The sequence below is a fragment of the Anolis carolinensis genome, chromosome 1 (assembly GCF_035594765.1).
Source record: "Anolis carolinensis isolate JA03-04 chromosome 1, rAnoCar3.1.pri, whole genome shotgun sequence".
NCBI classification, from domain to species: domain Eukaryota; kingdom Metazoa; phylum Chordata; class Lepidosauria; order Squamata; family Dactyloidae; genus Anolis; species Anolis carolinensis.
Genome location: NC_085841.1, coordinates 310,966,127 through 310,987,991, shown reverse-complemented (window position 1 = coordinate 310,987,991; position 21,865 = coordinate 310,966,127). Strand labels below are relative to the sequence as shown.

Genomic DNA, 21,865 nt, shown 5'->3' with positions numbered 1-21,865 from the left:
CCTAAAACTTCCCAAGAGAACTGAGCTTGTTACAGTTATTACACCAGGTGTCTAACTCCCCAATTCTTCCCAAGAGAACTGGGCTTAGCCATAGTCACCACGTTCCGCTAATCTGGCGCTTCTCCGGAGGTTTTGTCTGTTTGATCTGTCTGTATATACAAATGCCCTACTATCAAACACCAAGTTTTCCGGCGAATCTGGGAGAGCCGGCATTGTCTCAAGGGCATTCTTAATTGGCTCTGGCTCGGAATTGTCAACATGAGGCATCTGGAAGGGTGTTGAATCTTGCTGACTTGGGAGAAAACCCAAATCTTCTTCATCCTGGTCAGGAAAGGGCGCAAGGTCCAGGGTCAAAGGTGCCCTAGGCATCACAAATATGAACCCAATTTGAAGTCGCTATGCCTCTGCAACCATGATTCACCTATGAATTAATCTCTTCCCATTTGAAAGGGTGGGGCATAGAGTTTGAATCATTACCACTAGATGCCTCTGTCAGTGCACAAACATCCCGTCGTCTCCGTCATTCGCAAGATGACAACCCTTTACACATAAGGCCTAATGAGATATTCTCCTTTTACAGAGTTATTTTTTGGATATGTTTCTGTCTCAAAACTGTCTGTAAAACTTGATAACTGGTTAAACAGTTCATAACTTTTTGTCTAATTATAACATCTTGCCATTGTGAAATATACTGCTTTGAAATTGGATCCATCCATCTGAAACACCTTGTACTCTCTCTAATTTAAAGCTTACTCTCAATATAGCAAAACATTAGCTAAAGCCTCAACAAAGGCTTAGGCTGATTAACCATATGATATAAGAGTAAAGATTTTGCCAGAACAAGAATTGGCAACTTGTGAAGTGATGTGATATGAGTAGGGCACATGAAAGCTATGTGTGATGAAAATGATGTTTATATAATACAGTATCTATAAAATAGTCCCATAAAAAGGATCAGTGTTGCCACTAGAGAAATAACAAGTTATTTGCCTTAGGGGGCTTTTTCTGGAAAGGTGATACAAAAATAGTTTAAATAAATATCCATGGAATAATCTGAATTCCATGTGCCAGGTCTGACACTGGTTTGTTTGATATAAGATAAATTTTTCCTTTCCCCCCCAAACTGAGTAATGGCAAATATATAACATGTGAAAGTTATTATTAGAATTGATTCAGTCTGTTCTTCTCTTTTTCTTTTTGCTTTTGGCTTTTGTCTACTCATGGCTTAAAACTCACTGTTACAGTACTTGCTCTTTGTGGATTAAAAAAAAATTGAGAACCCTATCCCTATAAAGCTTATCAAATGCACCACATTTCCTTAATGACATGCTGTACCATTTTGTTATTTCTACAGATTGCAACATTCTGGTTTATTGCTGTGTTAGTTTTGTGCTTTTGATAGTAAATCTCCTTATGATTCTTCAAAATCCTTGGGTGAGGTAGAAATGAGGGATTATTGGTAAAACGCGGCCTTTGAAGTATTCAGTTGTTTGTTGTGCTTTGTAAAAGCAATCCAACATTACATATTGTTTCCCTTGCTAGGAATGCAGAAATCTAGCTGAGCCTCTGAGTTGTTGTAAAAGTCCAGACTAGAATTTACCAAAATTCAAGATTTTCTCTCTAGGTAGATTGTTCAACACCACCACATGATCGGATTGACAAGCCCTTATGTTCATACTTTGATGCTAGCATACCCTTTTATCATCTCAATTTGACAGGAGCCATCTTGATTAATGCTATGTTGTCCCACATTTTTAGCCATATTTTAACAACAACAGCAACAAAAAACAGCAACAAAAAAGCCCACCACATGGTTCAGATATGTGGATGACACCTTCACTATTTGGAGCCATGGAGAGGAAGAACTAAACAAGTTCCTGGACCACCTCAACAGCATCAACCCAAACACCCAATTCACCATGGAAAAAGAAAATGAAGGAAAATTGTCATTTCTAGATGTCCTAGTCATCCGCAAATCCAATCAACACTTTCTGTAGCCATTCTATTCTGCCTTGGTCAGACCACACCTGGAATACTGTGTCCAATTCTGGGCACTGCAGTTGAAGGGAGATGTTGACAAGCTGGAATGTGTCCAGGGGAGGGCAACTAAAATAATCAAAGGTCTGGAGAACAAGCCCTATGAGGAGAGGCTTAAAGAACTGGGCATATTTAGCCTGCAGAAGAGAAGGCTAAGAGGAGACATGATAGCCATGTACAAATATGTGAGGGGAAGTCATAGGGAGGAGGGAGCAAGCTTGTTTTCTGCTGCCCTGCAGACTAGGACGCAGAACAATGGCTTCAAACTACAGGAAAGGAAATTCCACCTGAACATCAGGAAGAACTTCCTCACTGTGAGGGCTGTTCGGCAGTGGAACTCTCTCTCCCAGACTGTGGTGGAGGCTCCTTCTTTGGAAGCTTTTAAACAGAGGCTGGATGGCCATCTGTCAGGGGTGCTTTGAATGCGATTTCCTGCTTCTTGGCAGGGGGTTGGACTGGATGGCCCATGAGGTCTCTTCCAACTCTACTTTTCTATGATTCTATGATTCTTCCATATTTGGCATTTCCTTTTGCTTCCATCTAGGTTGCTTGCATTTCTAAATAAGATGCATAAGTGTATATTCTACATCTTCTTTTCTTCTTGCTGTGCAAACAATACCCTTTTTAAGCCATCTGTTTAACAGATCATATTGTTGTGTGATGCTTTTCCATTATGAGGGTGTTTTTTTTTAATAGAATGTTTTGCCTCTAAGGACAGAAGTGGATATTGTTAAAGCCAGATATACAGTGAGTCACAGCACAGGCGATTAAAGAACAGATTTGTGTAAACACTGATAAAAGATACGTTTTAAACAAAATAGTTCTGCTCTCTAAAATACTTTGAAAAAAGAAAGTATGGACATTCTGAGATCTAACAATTGAATAAAAAATTAAAGATGGGGAGGGTTTTTGTTTTTGTTTTTAAAAAGAAACAATTGGGAAGACAACTATAGTGGAAAGACAACTTCACAGAAAGTATAAGGGGTCAAAAGTTAAAGGATTGATAGCAGACAAACTGTTTCTATAGTAGAATAAAAGAGGTAGAGATACACTATTTTTTCTTACACCATTATGTATATTTAGCAAATAATATGATGCAAATGTGTATGAATAATTATGAGCTGGTTATAAAAAAAGAAAGATGGGATCATTGTTCCATATATATTGTCGAAGGCTTTCATGGCCGGAATCACTGGGTTACTGTGAGTTTTCCAGGCTGTATGGCCATGTTCCAGAAGCAGTCTCTCCTGTCGTTTTGCCTTCAAACCTCACAACCTCTGGGGTTGCCTACTATAGATGCAGGTGAAACGTCAGGAGAGAATGCTTTTGTAACATGGCCATACAACCTGGAAAACTCACAGCAACCCATTGTTCCATATAATTTTGAGATTCTTTATTCACTACAAATTCACTTATTTTTACCTTCCTTAAGAAACATAAATAACATTATCTAGCATGTTTGATTTAAATATTTAAACACATTGAACTTTATGTGGAAAGTATTTTTTAAATATTTGTATCTATCTAAACAGAATATATTTCCATCATATTTAAGAAAACACATACATGAAAGAACATACATCTTCCTCTGGTACTGGATTTGCTTTGGGATTTGGCTTTGGAGACTATCATGACAACTGGGCACTACTAACAAATGTATATCTTTAAATGCATGATTTAAAAACTGTAACAAGACAAGTTTAGCAATGTGCAGTACACTTAAGAGTTTCTTGATTCCCATAAAATAGAAAATATATGACGTGATATATGATGACAAACCTTTTCTTTTCCCCATATAGCAGTGATGGTGCAATTCATACTTTTGTTCTTTGTAAAATTTAAATTCTTGATGCCGTGTGGCCTTTTTGATGGAAGCTGTATCCACCATAATGAAGAGACTGGCATAGTTAGAAACAGATGTGAATAGCTGTTAAATGCATGTGTTAGGAAGAGGTTAAGGAGATTACTGTGGGTGTAAGTGGCATTTTTCTCATGAAATACTTGTACAGTAGTAAGCACTCAACTGCTGTCATTGTTTCTCTGGTCTTGAGAGAAATAAAAAAAACACGCTATAAAAAGGGTGTGTGTCTGTAATACAGTAGAGTCTCACTTATCCAAGCTAAACGGGCCGGCAGAAGCTTGGATAAGTGAATATCTTGGATAATAAGGAGGGATTAAGGAAAAGCCTATTAAACATCAAATTAGGTTATGATTTTACAAATTAAGCACCAAAACATCATGTTATACAACAAATTTGACAGAAAAAGTAGTTCAATATGCAGTAATGTTATGTTGTAATTACTGTATTTACGAATTTAGCACCAAAATATCACGATATAGTGAAAACATTGACTACAAAAATGGTTTGGATTATCCAGAGCAGGGGTCCCCAAACTAAGGCCCGGGGGCCGGATGCGGCCCTCCGAGGTCATTTACCTGGCCCCCGCCCTCAGTTTTATAATATAATATATTCTATATACATATAATATTGATAATAATATTATAATGTAATACAATATAACACTAATAATAATAATACCATATAATAATATTAATTATATATTCTATATTCCATATAATATTACTAATAATATTACAGTATAGTGGTACAGTTCAAAATAGTAATATTTAATGCTAATATTGTGCTATGCTAATAATATAATATATTGTATGTACATATAATTTGTAAGCCACTCTGAGTCCCCTTTGGGGTGAGAAGGGTGTGATACAAATGTAGTAAATAAATGCAGTAAATAAATAATAAATAAATAAATTTTAGACTTAGGCTCGCCCAAAGTCTGAAATGACTTGAAGGCACACAACAACAACAACAACAACAACAACAACAACCCTAATTAACTTGACTATCTCATTGGCCAGAAGCAGGACCACACTTCCCATTGAAATCCTTATAAATGTATGTTGGTTAAAATTGTTTTTATTTTTAAATATTGTATTGTTCTTTCATTGTTCTTGTTGTTGTTGTTGTTGTTGTTGTTTTTGCACTACAAATAAGACATGTGCAGTGTGCATCGGAATTTGTTTGTATTTTTTTTCAAATGATCATCCGGCCCCTCAACAGTCAGAAGGATTGTGGACCGGCCCTCGGCTTAAAAAGTTTGGGGACCCCTGATCCAGAGGCTTGGATAAGCGAGGCTTGGATAAGTGAGACTCTACTATAACTGGATTACTGTATGGTGGAGCGCAGTAGGAGGAGGGAACTCTCTGTGAATGTTTTAGTTACATTACATTTCTTTTGCCAGCAACACAGCTGCTGTGTCCAACAAGCATTTAAATGATTTGGATTTTATACTAATAAGATCACTCTTTTGGCATTAGCTAGTTTTTTCTCCCTCCAGAATTCTTAGCTTGAAATCAGTAGTGTACAAAAAGAATCTTGCATTAAACTGTTATGCTGTCTTCAGTGAGAAACAAAAATCCCTTCTATTCAAACTGTTAAACATAACTAAAAGAAATTGCTAACAGTTACATATATTCAGTTGTAACGCACATTCAGTCAAAAGAGCAATTGTCATTAATCAGTGAGGGTGATACTTAATAATGAGAGTTTGATACAGGATTAAGTATAATTCCATCTGTGGACATATGTTTTATTTTGAGCACTGGGGATTGGAAAAGAAGAGATGGGTCAAGCTTTAGAACAAGGAATCTGATAGCTGGAAGGAACAAAGGTGCACTCATGGTAATACAGTATATCTGATTGAGAAGGGAATGTGTATGCTTCTGAATTAAATGAAGTGCTCAAAAGGTTCCAGGCATATTATCTTAGACTGGATCTACATTTCTCTATATCTCAGGATCCGATCCCAAATTATCTGCTTTAAATTGAACTATATGAGTCTACATTGGCAGATGTTGCCATAGGTCATAAATGAATTGGAGGTACACAACAACAAAATAATGTGTATTATGTAGTTTTATTTTGTTCAAAGATGTCATTTTGTTTCATCATGAATTTTGTACAGTTTACTTCAAAGTAAGCTCCATTTAAATTAATGGTCTAAATTCAGTTCTTGTAGGACAGACAAGTTGATTGCTGAAAATTACATAAGTTTTGATTTATCAAGTTCCCATTTATTCTTTTGGTCTAGTTTACCTCAGCACTGTCTTAAATATTCTTAACCCGAAACATATTCTTATTTGTTTGTTTTAATTTTTTTAAAAATATTGTGGCCTATGAGACTTTTAGCTAGACCATTAGATTGCCATCTTGGGTTTTTGATTTGTTGACATAAATTAAATTGGGTTTATTTGTGGCTTCTGTGAAAACCTAGATTTGTTTATGTAATAAGTATGGTTAAAGGGGAAAAGTACTGGTTTCATTTTGAATTTAGTGTTATGCTTCTGTAATATTTCTTGCAGTTGCAGATACTATTATGAATTGATAGTGTACATTTGTAACAACCAGAGATTTGTATGTGCTGTCCTTGAATAATGAAATAACAGCTGCAATCTAGCACAACAGAGTGATATTCTTCCAAAAATTTTGCATGGTGCATGTTCTAGTGTAGGCATTGGCAAACTTTGGCTCTCCAGGTGTTTTGGACTCCCAACACCCTCCCAAGAGAGATGCGTCAAATTCCAACCCTGTTGGGCTTCAGAAAAGCCCTAAAAACATGGCTGTGTGCTCAGGCTTTTAATAAATGGCGAAGATGACACGAACTGAATTATGGACAAAGCATGAGGAAGAACGGATCTGATTTTATGTTTGAAACGTATATTTTTAATGTATGTTAATAGCTTTAACTGTTTTATGTGCTGTTTTATATTGGTTTGTATGGGCATTTAATTGTTGCCATTGTTGTAAGCTGCCCTGAGTCCCTTTGGGTGAGAAGGGCAGGATATAAATGTGAGAAATAAATAATAAATAAATAAATAAATAAATACGACAATTCCTAACAGCCTACTTGGCTGTTAGGAATTACTTGAGTTAGAGTCCAAAACATCTTGAGAGCTGAAGTTTGCCCATGCCTGTTCTAGTGTTATCTAGAATCTAGATGAGAGTTATAATTTGCCTTTTCGAACAGCCCAGTTTGTGTTTAGATATATGGATTGCTAACTATGTATCTAAACACTTACGGTTTCACTTGACTGGAAGTGGGAATTTCCTTCATGCAAAGGGAATTGTCACTGAAGTTATTTATGAGAAGTTTGCATAATCACAGACACTACAGCAATACACTGGGCAATTAATCCTCAATTTCATGTCCAGTCTTGGATCTATGGAAGGGATTGTTGTTCATTTGCCAGAGTCATCCCTACCACACAGCTGAGATGTAATAAACCTAACTGTTTATTACATCTCAAGTTGATGGCATTCTATACAGGCCAAGCACGGTGAGTAAAAATACGTAAGAGTAAAAAATATTCACCTCATTTAAATTATTGTGAAAGTGCTTTCAGTTATTCAAATGCTCCCCCTCACTGGCCAACGCATATTTTGGTGCCTCAAATAAGCTGATACAATCTATCCAATACAATTTTCTGAATCTGTGCCCCAAATAACCCCATAAACAGGCCTAATAACCAAGACACCAATAAAATTATTTGTTGTTGGGTTGTGATGCATGAAACTATAAAATTTGTTGCTTTCCTATCTATTCTACATGTACTTCCTTCACCAATTCTATTCTTCAATAAAACTCAAAAATTGGATCTAAATTTAGTCATACAGTATTTCTTCTGATACATAAGGTGATTGACATAAATTCCATCACTTCCAGTAGGTCTACTATTCTTTTATTTAACTATTATTTTTATTACTTACATGTATGTCCCACTTTCCTTCCAATGAGCATGCTTTGCTTTCCTTCCCCCCACTTTTTATCTGTCATACTTTAGCTTATGAGAGAATTACAACTTTAAGTTAGCCAGGAGTTTCATGGCTCATTAGTAACTAGAACCATAGCCTGCTGAGCCCCACTCCAACACTTTAACCACTAACTCTAATACTATAATTCAAGGTTTGACAGTACAGTACTGTATGTACTGGTTGTCTTCTGAAGAAGGTACCATCTCCTTTACAACAGCAGTGACATTAACTGAAGACAGAAGATGTTTTCTCAACCCTCATAGAATTTGAAATCAGTATTTGTAAATATGTTTATGGTTTTTACATCTGCTTTTTTTTTTTTAAAGTAATTTAATTGCCTTACAAGACTGAACCTCATGGAATGAAGTTAAATTTGCTTGAGATATGGCAAAAAGATCAGTTTTGTTATAAGCTAGAACAAACACAAGTAATGCCTTATTCCACACATGGCCAGTAACAGATATCACTTCTATAAGTGTTTGGATTTGATAAGGTGTAGATTTACTTTCTTTTATCGTGTCAGAGGTGACTTGAGAACATACTGCAAGGCACTTCTGGTGTGAGAGAATTGGCCGTCTACAGAGACGTTTTCCAGGGGACACCCGGATGTGTTGCTGGGAGGTTTCTCTCATGTCTTCGCAAGCTAGAACTGACAGACGGGAGTTCACCCCGTCTCACGGATTCGAACCGACAACCTTTAGGTCAGCAGTTCAGCTGGTACAAAGGTTTAACCCTTGTTAACATTCTGACAAAAGTGTATATTAGGTGACTTGTTCCTGTGTATTAATTATTAACTGTTTTAAGGACAAGTTTAAGCAGGACAGGCATCCACAGAAATTTCCTTTTGAACCAAAATTGTGCCACTCTATAATATATTTATAATTGGTTGTTTGATGTCAATTGGTGTTGGGATTGGGTGGATTGTTAATTGTATCCTTCTCTGCTTTTGCGGCGAGGCATTGAATGTTGGCCTCTATGTGTTTTTTAGTGTATTGTAACCCACTCAGAGTCCCCTTGGGGAGTTAGGGAGAAACATAAATAGAGTTTTCATTTATTTATTTTTATTATTTCCTGGGCTCATCTACTCCAAGAAGAGAAGGCTTCCATTCATACTGTTTTCCCTCCATTGGCCATAAAATAAATGTTATAATGTTATGCATCTCCCTTGCTAAGTTTAGAATGTTTTTGTTTTAAAGTGTTTTCTTAATATTTCCGGTGTTGTACTTATCTTGTATTTCACTATGATATCATCTTTTAATTGAAACAATGCTATTGTGATCTACAAGTTTTAAGTTGCATGCGGATGTCATTTTTACATCCTGTTTTTCACCTGAATTAGTTCATTTCTAAAATTATTCTATTAACTACCATGATTGCAGTATAAGTTTTTTTACTGGGCGATTGTCCTTTTGTGAGCTTAATTATTTGTTACAGAAACCATTTGAATTCTTTACCCCTATAGTTGAAGTATGCCTGTTATATAACTATGGATCTTATTGGAAGTTTAATTTCTTGAATTTAACCTATAAGCAAGTGTTCATGCTAGTTTCAGACTTAACATAAAAGAGTAGAATCATGTTGCAGTCTTCAGATAACGAAGGATTCTGTAAATTCCCCCTAATTTTTCATTTTAACCTTCTAAATATATTTAACTATACAATGTTTCCTTTTTAATTTGCAATGTATGAGTGCCATAAGGATTTGAAAAAGCAACCGCATATTCTACGGACATTCTCATGTATGTCCCATTTTCATAGCTTTGGCATTTCTGTCTATAGACTCAAAGGCTCTGTCTGGATTTGGCTTTACAGAGTACAATGTACTTATTGTTTTCCATCCTACAGCGTGTAATTTGCATAATTTTATTCATTGTTACAGTAGAAGGAAAATACTTCTAATGAATACTTTCCTATTGTTGAATTTCACAGAATGGGAGGGTGCAAATTTTTGAGAATAGATGTCAAAAACTCTTAAATATCTTAAAAGAGATTAAAATTCAGCTGGTGCTTTTTCTAGGTGGTGAGATCTCAGTGGTCAGAGGAAGCAAATGTGTGAACACTAGAGTTGAACTTTCAATTTCTGATGACGTACTGTATAAACCAAGCATGGGGAAACTTTGGCCCTCCAGATGTTTTGGACTTCAACTCCCACAATTCCTAACAGCTGATAGGCTGTTAGGAATTGTGGGAGTTGAAGTCCAAAACACCTGGCGGGCCAAAGCTTCCCCATGCCTGGTATAAACTGACATCACATTTAAGTCGATGGCAAATTTTGGGACCAAAAATATAGATTTTAATATGACCCTTGAATAAGTCTGGGGTCATTCTGTGAAGAGGGGAAAGTGGTGTCACTGTCTCCATTTTCCACTCATGCATTAAAAAAGGTCTTTCACCCGTGGTGCCACAGAACTGAAAGGGCCTCAATTGTTGTGAATGAGTCTTCTGAGGCTGTGAGTGATAATGGAGGGATCAGGAGAGGAAGGAAGAACCCTCGCGAGGAGGGCTCGCTGAAAGATTTATACAGGAAGAGAATCAGGGAGATTGATGAGGAGTCTTCTGAGGAAGATTCATGTGGGGACTTGGGAGGGGATCTTGAGCTGGAAATGGATGCTGAGGAACCAGTGGTGATGGAGGAAGTTGGCATAGATTGGGCACGGGCTCCGGAGGATCTTGGGGAGGAATCTGGGTCCATGGATGCTGTAAATGCTGGAGAGACTTGGGTATCTTCAGAAGCAGATCCCACATGGTCTGCCTGGAGGAATGAGGGTAGTTCCACAGGTGTGGTTAGAGTTGGGGGTGGGCAGGATGATCTTGACTCTGATGAGGAGTTTGGGACGCCTGATCCAAGGGCGTTGGCTGTTTGGAGCTCAGATTCTGATGAGGAGTTTGGGACACCTGATCCAAGGGCGTTAGAGGTTTGGACGCCCAAGGAAACCTAAATAAATTGGGGATGTTGGGTCACTATGCTTTGCGTGTGGCAAGGTGTTGCTGGGCACCATAGGGTTTCCTGTACGTGATTCTGAAGACTGGCTTAGGACTTTGCAACAGATGTAAGTTTGATCCGGGTTATTCTGCAACGGAGGGCTGGAATTGTGTGGGTTTCCCTGGACTGCACTGTTACTACTATTTTGCATTAGCTGCTGTTCGCCTCCGTTGTCTTGGCTCTTTGTGCCATTCCATGACGTGGACCGTCTAGTGACAACTTCACCCCTTGGATCTTGGACTGGAACTCAACTCGGCTTATCTCTTCACTCCCAAACTCGGCTTGGCGTCGTTCCTGTCTTTGTGGCTGTCTAACTGTTGCTGACTACTGGCTTTGTTTTCGACCCTGATGCATTCTCCTTATCCCGACTTTGGACCGACTTGACTACGTTACAGCGTTCTGCTCCTTTAACTCCTGGCTCGGCGTTTGTCTCTGCAGCGGTTTGCCGCTAACTCTTCAGCGTCTTCCAGTTTCGCTTGTTTTTGCTGCTCACAGCAAAGAGCTTTTTAGCCCGGTTTGGGTTCTTGTTTCAGTTTGGAATCGCTGTTGTACTTTTGGGTTTTGGGAAAGTTTTTGGGACTACATAACTGTTTGCCTTTGTTTGTTTTGCCGTTTTAAGCCCGTTTTGAGCTTTTGGGCTGAGTTCAAGTATTCTATGTTAAATCCGGATTATATCTCTGGTTAATCCGGATTATATGCCAATTAATGCTTTTGGCGTTTTTCCTGCTTTGACTGCCTAATAACACTGAAGATTAAGTGTTTCAAGCCTCTGTTAATTTACTGAACTATTTTTGGACTATTACTTTAATAAACTATATTTTGGCTCTTAGTTGGCGTCTGACCTTTGACATCAATACTGTATACAATTCTAAGGTTAAATGTCTTGCTTTGTTGTTTCAATGGTAGTTGTGGCTCTGCTTGGCAATAATGACACCAACAACATTTTGGAGGATAAATATGGCACAACTTTTATTGGTTACAGGGGAAGAAGTTTGGCAACACATGTCTGGTTCCATGCTTAAACTACATGATAATGTAACCAAACACCCAGCCCGTTAGTTGTTAAAAATTAAAGATGGAATACAGGCTCAAATACACCCAAAATAAAAACAAAAATCCAGCTGCAGACCCTGAGAAATTAAGGAGGGAGGAAGGAAATGAAAGTCCCAAACTGATTGCTAAGGAGTTGGAACCTGACATTTAGCCAGGGTTCAGAAAAGAGTGAAACTTTGCTTTTTTACTTCTGTGGTTCTTCCTGCCAGCAGGACCTGATTGGTTTGTTTTCTTGCATTTTCTCAGAGCCCATATAAACCTCACAGGTTTTGTGCCATCCTCTGCACAATCTGCAGGTGGCTCTCCCTGGTTAGTCCGGGGCCGGGCTGTGGCGCAGCTGGCTAGTAACTAGCTGCTATAAATCACTACTGACCGAGAGGTCATGAGTTCGAAGCCCGGGTCGGGTTAAGCCTCCGACCATTAATAGCCCCGGCTTGCTGTTGACCTATGCAGCCCCGAAAGACAGTTGCAGCTGTCAATTAGGGAAAATTAGGGACGCTTTATGCGGGAGGCTAATTTACAACACCATAAAACGGCCAGCAAAACACGAGGAAAGGAATGAGGAAGTACAGCCACTACTGGATGGTGAAGCAACAGCTCCCCCTGTGGCAGGAATCGTGACGCTGGAAAAATGTTAAAAATGCCTCTGAGTCTGTCTAATGTATGTTGTTTGTCTGTTGGCATTGAATGTTTGCCATATATGTGTTCATTGTAATCCGCCCTGAGTCCCCTTCGGGGTGAGAAGGGCGGAATATAAATACTGTAAATAAATAAATAAATAGTCAGGGAATGCTCTTAGGACAGCTTTCTCCAAACAGGCTATTCCCAGATGTGTTGGACCTTAGAAGTCCTAGGCAGCATTCCTATTACAGACTGAGCGTCCCTTATCCAGATTTCCAAATTACTTCATAATCTGAAATTTTGTACACATGTCACTGAGATAGTGATACCTTTGCTTTCTGATGATTCAGTGCACACAAACTTTCCTTCGTGCATAAAATTATTACAATTTCTTGTAAAATATATAATTTCAGGCTATGTATATAAATGGCGAAGTGTGTTAAAGCACTGAGCTTCTGAACTTGCAGACTGAAAGGTCCCAGGTTCAAATCCCGGGAGCGGAGTGAGCGCCCGCTATTAGCTCCAGCTTCTGCCAACCTAGCAGTTCGAAAACATGCCAATGTGAGTAGATCAATAGGTACTGCTCCAGCGGGAAGGTAACGGCGCTCCAGGCAGTCATGCCGGCCACATGACCTTGGAGGTGTCTACAGATAACGCCAGCTCTTCAGCTTAGAAATGGAGATGAGCACCAACCCGCAGAGTCAGACATGACTGGACTTAACGTCAAGGGAAACCTTTGCCTTTACCTTTTATATAAAGAGTATATGAAACATTTTGTGTTTAGACTGCAAGATTGTGTTCATAAATGCTAAAATCCAAAAGACTTCTACTCCCGAGCATTTTGGATAAAGGATATTCAACCTATATGTGTTTTGTAGTTCATGTAGGGGGAAATTCCAGAAAAATTGATATTTTTTGAAAGAGAAAATAATTAGTAATAACATTCTCCTCTAACATTGACAGTGACAACCTCTGTGACATTCTCAATATATCTTAGGGTCTGGCCCCACACTAATGGTTTGATACATAAGTGTTATACATTGCCACATTAAATAATTTCAATTATTATTTATGGTTGTTTATTAATTTTCCAGTTCCTAATGTTTAACATTAACAAAATTAATTTTTAAATCAGTATTAAAACATAATATTTCAAGCCCTAATCCTAACCCTTTGCCACAAACCTGTGAATCCAAAACATTCAGCTGGAATTCTTTGATTGAATACTCATACAATCATATTATCATTGCAATGGAGCCCTCAGATGGCGTAGTGGACTAAGTGACTTGAAGGTTGGGTTGCTGACCTGAAAGCTGCCAGGTTCGAATCCCACCTGGGGAGAGTGTGGATGAGCTCCCTCTATCAGCTCCAGCTCCATGCGGGGACATGAGAGAAGCCTCCCACAAGGATGGTAAAAACATCAAAACATCCGGGCGTCCCCTGGGCAACGTCCTTGCAGACAGCCAATTCTCTCACTCCAGAAGCAACTCCGGTTGCTCCTGACACGAAAAAAAAAATCATTGCAATAAGAAAGGAGGGATAATTTAACTTTGAGGGATGAAAGTTGGAATATTCCTTCTATTGACTACAGTTCCTTTAATTCCCCATCCCATCTTGCCAGGCCTTCCAGCAGGTGCTCCAAGTTGGGTAGTTCAGCTCCTGTTTGTGACAGCCAAGAAGTTATGGTTTCTTAGCTCTTTGTTGTGTGAAACAGGTGAGTATGATAGTCTACCTCTGATTTAGACTTAGCCATTCTGGGAAGAGTCCAGCCCATTTGTAGCTGGCTTATGGCTTCAGCCAGCTCTACAGGAAGCTCCTTGCCAACAAAAGCAATATAATCAGTTTTATTACTCTGCTGTTTTTGAAATTGGTAAAATTTTAAATAACATTAATGAAAACTGACTGCTCCCTTTAATGTATAAAAAGAGGCAGAGAAGTAACAGCTTATAGAACTTAACTCTTAATTTAATTTCACATGTCATTATAAATCAAAAAATGCAAATTGGATCAATTGTGTTGGGATTTGCCTCTTCTATTAAATAGGTTATTTGTTTTTCTTTATAGCAGTTTGAGTGTACTGTTGCACATAAGACCATTAACTCCGAGCACATCTGGTTCAGATTTGACTTAACTAAGTCAAAGTTTTATTGTAAGATCCGAAGTGTTTTTTTGTAGGACATATTCCATGCTATGTATACAATGGACAGCTGAAATAACAAACTGTATCCTTCAGCTGGGAGCTCTTATTAGATTGAATTAATTTGAGCAGAAAGACCTCCCCTAAGTCTTTATCAGGCCTGTGAACAACTTTTCCTGGCAGTGCAGGCCATATTATTTCTAGAAATCAGATAGCTCAGAAAATGTTTTGTGGGGAAAGCCATTTATATTGGCTAAAGGTTTTGCGAAGATGCTTGAATAACCTGGAGGTATCAGATCTCATATGACATTGGATGTTAAACAAGATCAAATCTGGTTGGTACTGATCTGATCCTGTTTGATATCCAGTGTCATAAAATAATCAGGTGGTGTATGATATATTTCACAAGAAAGTATTCATCTCCCATTTAACCCTTTAAAGGTCATTGGGTTGCCATAAGTCAGTAGGCATTTGAAGGCACATACACACAAATAAACTACAAGTAATTGTAGCTTTCTGATAGCAGAAAGCACCTTTTGACCAAGGTGGGTTACATATTTTTATTATTTAATAAAATAATGCCTACTTCAGGACCCCCATTTTCCCCAAAAACTGCTCCTGAGGTTTGGAGACTCCTGGAGAAAACATGGATCATAGTGTATAGAACTGCATATGAGTAGAAAGGATTGGTGAAAATCAGTGCCTTGTACTAGCGCTTTCTACTAGTGCAAAGCTACCATTATCTTCACAACTGGCTTTTATCAACAAAATGAAATAAACTTCTCACCTCCAGCAGCCCAGCTAATAAGAACCAACTGGTATAGATTGATAAATCTGCTAGAGCAGTGTTTCTCAAACTCGGATCCTCCAAATGTTTTGGACTTCAGCTCCCACATTTAGTAACAGTTGGTAAGCTGGCTGGGACGTCTGAGAGCTGAAGTCCAAAACACCTGGAGGAACAGAGTTTTGAGTGGTTTTTAACTTGAAGGACCCCAGGTGTTCTGGCTTACAACTCTCAGAAATCCCAGCCAGTTTACTAGCTGTTAGGATTTCTGGGAGTTGAAGGCCAAAACATCTGGGGACCCACAGGCTGAGAACCACTATGCAAGAGTATTGCCTACATTGTAAAAACACATTAAATGTATATTTTCCTTCCAATCACCTGTAGCAAAATAAGGCATGATGAGATTAAAACATACTATAACCCTATTTCTTTGAGGCAAGATACGTATATGGTTCCTTTGAGCATCAGCTAATAGTACTGGATTTCTGTTAGCTGATTTAGTGGAATGCCCTAAAAACAGAAAAACATTTTCAAGTTAATAATAAAAAATATATGTGCTTACTAAGCATGTTCGAAATATCTGACACATGTCCAACTGATTACTATAAAGTTTGAGAAGCAAGATTATTTCCATCCAAGTTTCATTTGTTTCATAATAATTAGGAATTAAATCGTAATACTGACTTATCAAGAAAATGAGGAACCCCATATAACTGTAGCCTTTTTATAGGTTGAACTTTGTCTTCTTGGAAGCGATTTTTCAGGCTCTGAATATATAACACTAAATAACAATAGATGTTGTAAGCCCATGTAAGCTGCCCGGAGTCCCCTCGGGAAGATGGGGTGGGGTATAAAAATAAAATTATTATTATTATTATTATTGTATCTGCAATGGAAATAGTATTTCATAGTAATTTTAGTGTGCGTGTACTGAGCCGTTGGGTAATCTAGAAAAAAAGTGCATTATAGATGGTAATTAACTATATATTTTATAGATTGGACTGAGATCTTTGGATATATGGGATAAAACAATTTATTAGAAAAAACAATTCTTGATAAAAGTGGAAGGCAGTGAAGGAAAAGATCATAGTATAGTGGATAGAGTCCATCAAGGAGGTCACAGCCCTGAGTCTGCAATACCTGAGCAGGGTAGTTCGTGACCAGGGATGTTGGAGATTTCTCATTCATAGGGTCAGTATAAGTTAACGTCAGTTTGATAGCAAGTAACAAAAATATCTGTATATCCCAGCTTCTACCTAGGACAACTCCTAGTATCTTCATCCATTGCACAACCACTCAGCAGACGTTCATTCAGCAGACATTCTGGGAACTGTTGAAGCTCTACTCAGAACACACTAAAATATCCATTTCATTCCTTAGTTCGATGTCCTTTCTTTAACCTGTCAGAAATAAAAACACAGCCCGTTCCTCTTCTGTAGTAAGAAAATAAAATAGTAGGAATGGAGAACAGCAATCCTCTGGAAGAGATGGGGTGTTCCCAGATAACTGAATAGGATATCCTTGGGTCTGGGCAGCTGTTCGGTTCACTGGGGTGCCAGTTGCCTAACTGCATATTTTGGTTTTTAGCCAAATTCTATAATTTAGCATGCAGCTCTTGACTTTATAATTCTGGCAATACATAGCACCAGTATTTCCATTCAAGAAAGAAGGTGGGATAGAGGGGCAACTGTGTCATTCATAAGTTGTAATTGATTTATGGAATTGAAATTTCAGATTGTTCATTGAGACTGAGGTCCCCAAAATCAAAACAATTAAATCAGTTTAAGCCAGTTGTTTCTAGTATCAAAATGCCAGTCTATTTACTTTGTTATCTTCTTAAAGTGGGACTATAACTCTTAACTGTATTGTGGCAACCGTCCTTACATATAAGAGGGGGCCATATAATTGTAATTTTACATTTGATGCTAGTTTTGTTATTTTTATGCTTGGAGCTTTTTCTACTTCTTGAAGGAAGCAACATTAGAGTAGAAAAACTGAGGGGTTTTTTGATATTGTCTTTTGATATTTTTAAAATATTTTTTGCTGGTACTGTACTAGCAAAACAACAGCTTCCTGTGTTTAGTCTTTGCCCTATAAAGCTTACAAGAGATGATATGGACACAGTAGATTTTTTTCCTGTCTACAGTTAGAGGGGGAAAACCCTACTGTGTCCATATCATAGATGTGAATTGTTGTTTCTTAGGTCAAAAAGAAATTATGCAGTTCTAATGCCAATATATTACATCAGATTTTCGGAGCTTCCCTTTAGTCACACAACCAATGGGATTTTCTCTGTAGATTCATTTGCTGGATGGCAGCCTTCTATTTTGTTTCACTATTTCCTGTTTAATTGAGAACGAAGTGACAAGCGGAGGATTGGCTAGGATTCTTTGTAGTGTAGCCAGTCATCTATTTACAAGAGAGAGAAAAAAACACCGAAATGACCACAGTCTCACTCTTGCCTCTTCATTGTGAATAGTGTAATGTTGCTTAAATAAACCTAATGTCATCGCAGAAGTTTCTTGTTCCATTAATGAGTATAATGGGGTATCCTGTGTTCTGGTGGTTGCTTTCTGCGCAATAGAAAGTCTTCAGCTGGGATTAATTTCGTATTCCTCATGAGAGTTCACATGCAGAAAAGACCCTGTATCATTGAAACAAAGCTATTATACTGGTCCTTCCTTCCTGTGTTGGCCTTTTACTTTTTTTAATAAGAAAGGACCCCATTCTCTGTACCCTTCCTTATGAAGAGTCTAAAGTCTTCTTGTCATTGGCTTTTACTGTTTTGATAGAGGGGCTAGATTAATTATTGTCTTTGGCAGTAACCTCATTAGGCGTTATCGTCTGACACTAGGCAACAGTATTATTTGTTTGGTTACTTCCCTCAATTTGTACAAACTTCCTATTAATATATATTCTTCAAGCCACTCAGGACAAAAATAAAATATACTATTAAAGTATAAAATAGAAAAGGCAATGAAATGCATCTTTCTAGCAGAAGAAAAATAGATTAAAATATAACACATAGAAATTAGGTCTAAATAACCTAATGACAACAGCCCTGGGTTAGTACTTGGATGGGAGCCTGTTAATGCATATCATTAACATAATCATGTTATTGCATGACTTGAATGGAGTACCCAGTTTTGTAGCATGGTGATAAGGAGCCATGGCTATACCAATTTGGGAATGTGGTACAGTGCTAATTGTAAAGTGATTGAGTATAATGTTGTATAAGTAGTATCTGTTTAGATATCAGCCAGCATGCCAATGACTTAAATCAAGAAATGGCTTCCTAAGATCTACAGAGATACTTGCAGGAACACCTCAGCAACCGAGAGTCCAAAAGTGGCAGGCTAAAACCCAGGACCTCAATCAGTGACTGATATCGGGTGAGAAATTCCCTTGTGGGCACCCAGAAGACTAGGCGACTTGGAAGGCACTGAACAGACTGCGCTCTGGCATCACGAGATGCAGAGGCAATCTTAAGAAACAGGGCTATAAAGTGGAGTCCACGACATGTGGTTGTGGAGAAGAGCAAACCACAATCCACCTACTACAATGCAGTCTGAACCCTGCCACTTGCACAATAGAGCAACACCAGAGGTACTCAGAGTGGGCAGCTTCTGGTCAAAGGAAATTTAGCATAATGCCAAGTTTTTAACTTTGTGGTTTTTTATACATTATAGCTGTATTCTCAATTTGCTTCTGACATGATAAATAAAATCTGTAGAATTGCTTAGTGTGGGTGGGCTCTAATATAATTTAACTACATTACTGGGATAAGAAGTATTGGATTTTAAAAAAATACTAGCATTTGTATATAAGTAATGAGATATCTTTGAGTTCGGACCCAAGTATAAACACACAATGTATTAATGTTTTGTATTCATCTTTTACACATAGTCTGACAGTGATTTTATGCCTTTTTAATAATTTTGTGCATGAAACAAAGTATGTATATACTGAACCATCAGAAAGCAAAGGTCACAGTCTTCAACCACTCATATAGATAGTTTTTGAATTTTTGACTATTTTAGATTTCTTAATTTGCATAAGAGATGCTCACCCTGCATATAAATACATAATGTAGAGTTTATCTATTTATTTAGTGCCATCACTGTATATTTATTTATAAAGAGCCAACAAAACAGTTCCCTTCCCTAAGCTAACAATCTAGACAGTCCCAATTAGAATAGGCCAGTTGAATCCATTACCAAATGGTGTGTCAACATTTATGTAAATTCTATTGATTCAGTGGATCTGCTATAGTTCGTATAAGAAATTGGATTTAGGATATGTGGTTTTCCATAGTGAGAGAAATGGAAAATCTACAAACAGTTTTAAACACTCTCATTGTAGCTCTGTGTGTTTCACATACAAAAGATACTACGTATAGGCATTTAATGGGTTATTTTCATTATACCTATCACAACCTGTTTGGTTTCTGGACCATCACCAACAAGGGCAAGAGCAACGTTCTGCCCCAAGATTTAGAGCTGTTTTAAAATACTTAGTTTGGTTAAAGGTAGATGCCTCTTTGAAAATTTTGAAATACATTAGTATACACAGTGAGATTACAATGCAGAACTAGAGCAAATTAGTGACATAGACAAACAAACCTCAATGACTCGGGCGCGCTCCACATGCTCCCCATTGACTCTAGGCCTAACATTTAATTCTATGGGAGGTGCTAAATATCTAGAAAACTTAAATACACCAAAGTTTCGCCTTGCTTTTAGCTGGGCCAGATTCAATGCACTCAAATCAGCCATACTAGAGGGCAGATACAAAGGCACTAAATACGAACACAGAGCATGCCCTTGCGGGGAGGGAAATGTCGAAACTGTTATACATGTACTTTTTATTTGTACAATTTACAAAGATGATAGATTAAGGTTAATATCACCTCTACTCACTAAATGGCCAGGAAGAACCCTAAATTGGTACCGCAGTTATTTACTGTCTGACTTTGACAAAAGGATAACGGAGCAGGTGGCTAAATTTATCTTTTCAGCGGCAAAAAGCCGTAAGTGCTTCATGAAAAATCTGTAAGTGTTGAGAGTATAACAAAGAATATCTAGGGAACAGTTTACTAATCTGCAAACAGTTTTTGTTTTAGATTATAAAGATAGTCAAATAGCCAATAGAGATTGTACATACCTGTTATTAACCATAAGCCAAATGCAATGTCATAAATTACTCAAATGCTGTATTCCAACATTGTATTGTAACTTGATCCTAGCCAATGGTTTGTTGACCGAAATAAAGGCTACTGACTGACTGACTATTTTAAGTGCCTTGTTGCCTTCCATAGTGAGAATGGGCTGGGATGCTCTCAGGAATGCACACCAACCTGCACACCAGCCTGCGCACTCTCTGGCAACCTTCTGAGGAGACGGAACTGGGTTCTCTCCTATTCCTTCTTTCTGTGGCAGAGAGAAAAACGGCACAAATGAAGCAGGTGCAGTTGCTTGCAGCTGTTTTTATTAAATCTGTAGTGAAAACCCAGCACTGAGCTGCACCTGCTGTGCCTCTCATAGCAATAGGGAGCTTTCCCAGTCCAGTTGCACATGCTGTGAGCCACTGGGCAAGTGCCAAGTGCTTAATTCCAAGTCTGAACTCACTCAACCAGGGTTTATTCTCTATTAAGATAAAGATTCTAAATAGATGTTCATCTGGGGAGGATAAGACATCTTGCAAAGGCAAACTGCATTATTTATCTGTTAATAAGATAACAAAATAAGATCTTAATTCCTTGCCAGATTACTATTGAGAAATGTAAAGTTTAAAATGCAGTACTTTATCGTTCTGTCTTATATATTATCAAAAAGAAATTGAGTTGCCATGATGAAATATGATGTGCAGAATGGATAAATGTGGATTTTATATGTGTGGGTATGAATGAACTGAATGAAAGATGAATGAATGAGAGCTAATAATTTTGGAGTCACCATTCTATAATTATTGAAGCCTGGAAAACTACTGAACTGCTGAACTGTAATTAAAAGTTGCTAAACTGCTGACATTGATAAGAATTGTGACAGTGATAAGACTGTCAACATCTGCTGACTTGATGAACTTTTAAGCGGCTGAGGGGGAAAAGGAAAGGGCTTGAGGCTGTTAGGAATGGCGGGAGTTGACGTCCAAAACATGTGTAGGGCCCAAATTTGCCCAGACCTGCTGTAGAGGATCTGCTTTGCTCATTTCATTTTGGTTGTAGGATTTACCCCAACACTGGCATTATTCTAATGCTAAATAAAAAATGTCTTTTTACTTAAAGATTTGTGGCCTTGCTGATTTCATCAAAATCAATGGTTTAACTGTCTTGTTTTCGTTTATCAAATTCTTTAATATGTTTTTCATTTAAAAAAATATTCTTACTATATTAAATTACTTTACATTACTCAGTTTGATT

General features: G+C 37.9%; 2 protein-coding genes across 4 annotated transcripts in view; one reads left to right on the top strand and one right to left on the bottom strand.

Annotated features, from left to right (window-relative positions):
- Window positions 1–21,865, bottom strand: part of lrrc57 (leucine rich repeat containing 57) — a 156,674-nt gene that overhangs the window by 54,151 nt on the left and 80,658 nt on the right. The gene's annotated exons all lie outside the window — the stretch shown is intronic.
- The window catches only part of stard9 (StAR related lipid transfer domain containing 9), a 124,277-nt gene that overhangs the window by 31,917 nt on the left and 70,495 nt on the right, over window positions 1–21,865 (top strand). The window lies entirely within an intron of this gene.